A 4,038-nucleotide genomic window follows, 5' to 3' on the forward strand; every position below is an offset into this window, starting at 1 on the left:
TGTCATCAAACATCTCAAGGCCGCATGATCCGTATGAACAACCACTTTGGATCCAAGTAGATAGGCCCGTAACTTCTCAAACGCATAGACAATGGCTAGAAGCTCTTTCTCGGTGACGGTATAATTCATTTGAGCTCCATTGAGGGTCTTGCTAGCATAATAGATTATGCCTTTGCCCATGCACCGCACCAATAGAAAATCTGCTTGCATCACACATGAGCTCAAATGGCATTGACCAATCCGGAGATACAATAATTGGAGTAGATGTGAGCATTTCCTTCAACTCATTAAATGCCTTAAGGTACTTCTCATCAAATGCAAACTTAGCTTCTTTTTCAAGAAGCTTACACATCGGGTTGGCGATCTTGGAGAAATCTTTGATGAACCGCCGATAGAAGCCGGCATGTCCCAAGAAGCTACGAACCCTTTTGACAGAGATTGGTGGAGGGAGCTTAGCTATAACATCAAATTTTGCTCAGTCTACCTCAATACCCTTGTCGAAAATCCTATGGACAAGGACAATCCCTTCCTTCACTATGAAATGACATTTCTCCCAATTAAGTACAAGGTTAGTTTCTTCACACCGCTTCAATACCTTACTGAGATTGGCAAGACATTCGTCAAAAGAGTCACCAACAACCGAAAAGTCATCCATGAAGACTTCCAAGAAATCTTCTACCATATCCGAGAAAATAGACATCATACACCGTTGGAAAGTAGTCGGGGCATTGCACAAGCCAAAAGGCATGCGGCTGAAAGAACAAGTGCCATAAGGGCAAGTGAAAGTGATTTTCTCCTGGTCCTCTAATGCAATGTTAATTTGATTGTACCCCGAGTAGCCATCCAAAAAGCAATAATGAGCTCTTCCAGCAAGCCGATCAAGCATTTGATCAATAAAAGGCATAGGGAAGTGGTCTTTACAAGTCGCGGTGTTTAGCTTTAGATAGTCCATACACACTCTCCATCCGGTAACTGTCCTTGTAGGAATCAACTCATTCTTGGAGTTAGGGACAACAGTGCTGCCCCCCTTCTTTGGCACACATTGCACCGGACTAACCCATGGACTATTTGCAATTGGGTATACAACACCTGCATCCAATCATTTGATTATGTCTTTCTTGACCACTTCTTGCATAGGAGGGTTTAGCCTTCTTTGATGCTCTACACTTGATGAACTATCCTCCTTAAGTTCGATTCTATGTTCACAAATACCGGAGGGAATCCCCCTAATATCCGCAATAGGCCACCCAATAGATCTTCGATAAGCCCGTAACACTTCAAGCACCTTATAAGTTTGTTCCTCATTTAACAAAGATGAGAAAATAATCGGTAAAGTATTATTTGGGCCAAGAAAAGCATACTTCAAATGAGAGGGAAGTAGCTTGAGCTCAAGTTTTGGAGGCTCAATAATCGAAGGCTTAGCCGGAGGAGTGGTTCTTTTATCAAGATCAAGAGATAATTTCTTCGGCTCATAAGAGCACGAACCCCGGCCAATGAGAGAATTAACTGTTTCAATATACCCCTTCATGTCATCCGCCTCGAAGTTCACGAAAATAGGCGAAAGTGTTTCGTCAAAGTGCTCCTCCTATAACTTATGATCCACCGCTTCGTCTACCACATCGAAAGAATCAATGACCGAAATGCTCTCATAAGCACTAGGCAATTTTAACCCCTTGCTATCTTGGAAAGTTACCTCTTCATCATTGACCCAGAATTTTATTTCATTGTTTTTAGAGTCCATTAGAGCTCTCCCGGTGGCAAGAAATGGCCTTCCCAAGATAATTGAGACTTCTTTGTCAACTGCACAATCAAGGATGACAAAATCTGCCAGTAATAAGAATTTCCCCACTTTAACAATGATGTCATCAACAACCCCTACCGGTCTTTTGATGGTTCTATCAGCCATTTGGAGACGCATGCCCGTTGGTCTAGGTGTTCCTAAACCGGCTTGCTTATATATGGCTAGTGGCATCAAATTAATACTAGCCCCATTGTCACATAAAGCACGAGCAAAATCATGATGACCGATGGTGCAAGGGATAGTGAAAGCCCCGAGATCTCCCTTCTCTCAACCTTTGATGACGAAATAATAGCGCTCACACGGTGGGTGACTCCCACTGTATCATGCTTGATTGGTCTTTTCTTCGTCAACAAATCTTTCAAGTATTTAGCAAATCCCGGCATTTCTTGGAATGCATCAAGAAATGGGATATTCATTGACAACCCTTTCAATTGGTCGTAGAAGCGTTGGCACTTGGCATCCTCCGTTCTTTTCATCAATCTTTGTAGGAATGGGGGAGGAGATTTATATGTTTGAGTCAAGGGTTTAATTGCCCCCGTGACCTTGCTCTTTTGGGTGCTACCTTCGGTAGTTTTTTCAACACTTGGCTCCTCGTCACCCTTGAGAACACTAGGGTGTGCTTCCTTCTCTTTCTCAACAATAATAGGCACTTCAATTGGTGCCTTTATTTCTTCTTCAACTTCTTCCTCAATCACCTCATCAATAATAGACTCGACAATGATAAGTTCAACCACTCTCTGATTTATCGCATTAAGGATCTTTCCACTTCTAGTAGAAATAGCTTTGCATGAGGAAATGTGATCACCTCCACTACCCCTTGGGTTCGGAATTGTGTCGCTAGGAAGGCCCCCTCTTTGTGGTGGATGTTGCTCACGAGAAAGATCTTGCATTTGTGACTCAAGTTTATGAATCGAAGCGGTGTGAGAGCCTACCACTTCGGTCAAATTTTCCATCTTCTTGTCACTCCTATGCTGGTTGTCCAATATATTTTCAAGCATAGATTCCATTCGAGAAGTCCCTTGATCATTGGAAGGACCTTCTCGCCAATTTTGAGAGTTAGAAGTACGGCCCTTTGGTGGAACATAGGCATTGGAGTTCCGATTACCATAATGGTTGTTGTTGTAATCCCTCATGTCCGAACCACCATATTCATTTCGGCCATATTGATTGCTTTGTTGTTGGGGTCTCCATTGCTTTTGATAACCCCCTTGAGAGTGATCGATATAATTAGCATCCTCACGTTGTGGCTGCCCCTCTAGATAAGCTTCCTCCGAGACTTGGTATATTCCGGGAGCATGAGATGGCATCTCTTCGAAAACATTCACACTTTTAGCTTCTTTCTCCGAAAGCCTCTTTGACAACAAATCCACGGTGGTTTGCAATTGAGTAAAAGCATGATCTCGCTCATGATTTTCTTTGGCCACCGCGGCAGCAGAGAGACTACCATATGACAGGATTTCACTATCACTTGAGGGCCAAGCTTGATTGTGGGTGGTGAGCTTATCGAGCAACCTGGTGATGCTGAAAAATGATTTATCCATGAAGCATCCCCCAGCTGCAGTGTTGACAGTAATTTGATTCATTGTATCTAACCCCTTGTAGAACTTCTCAGTGAGAATAGCATCCGGAAACCCTTGAGTTGGAGATTGAGCTAGATAGTACTTGAAACGCTCCCATGCCGAATATAATTGTTCCCCCGGAAGTTGTTTGAACTCAAAGATCTTATCCCGAAGCTCAGCCTTTTTGCTTGGTGGGAACAATTTCTTCAAAAATATATTGGCTAACTCGTTCCAGGTATGAATAGAATTGCTGGGGAGCTTTTCATACCATTCCCTTGCTTGACCAGCCAAGGAATATTTAAAGACCTGTAACTGAAGTGCATCAGCAGAAACAGCACATTGGGATTGTTAAGAACACACATGCAAGAAGTTCTTCAAATATCGGAGTGGACAATCCTCCGAAGACCTTCGGAAATAACCTTCAAGTTTCAGCAGTTGATAGATAGAACTATCAATTTTGAAAGTAGCATTTCTAGTTCTAGGAGGAACCACAGCATAAGCATAATCAGCTTCATTGATGAATTCCGCAAATATATTCTCATCCTCATCCTCTTCTGGTGCAGGTGGGTTCACTTGGAGTCCACCTTGGTTTCCTTGATTCCGATTCTGTCTTCCTGCCATGTTCACCTGGTTCACCATAACAGCAAACAAGGTGTGATGGAATAGAAAAAGTTTTAA

At 42.8% G+C, this 4,038-nt stretch overlaps 1 non-coding gene across 1 annotated transcript; it reads left to right on the plus strand.

Moving 5' to 3' along the window:
• The first annotated feature begins 3,430 nt into the window (after positions 1–3,430).
• On the plus strand, positions 3,431–3,537 carry LOC132620640 (small nucleolar RNA R71). Its single transcript, XR_009575078.1, has one exon. It is a non-coding gene; the product is annotated as a small nucleolar RNA R71 (small nucleolar RNA).
• The last annotated feature ends 501 nt before the right edge of the window (positions 3,538–4,038 follow it).

Source organism: Lycium barbarum, chromosome 11 (genome assembly GCF_019175385.1).
Source record: "Lycium barbarum isolate Lr01 chromosome 11, ASM1917538v2, whole genome shotgun sequence".
Lineage (NCBI taxonomy): Eukaryota > Viridiplantae > Streptophyta > Magnoliopsida > Solanales > Solanaceae > Lycium > Lycium barbarum.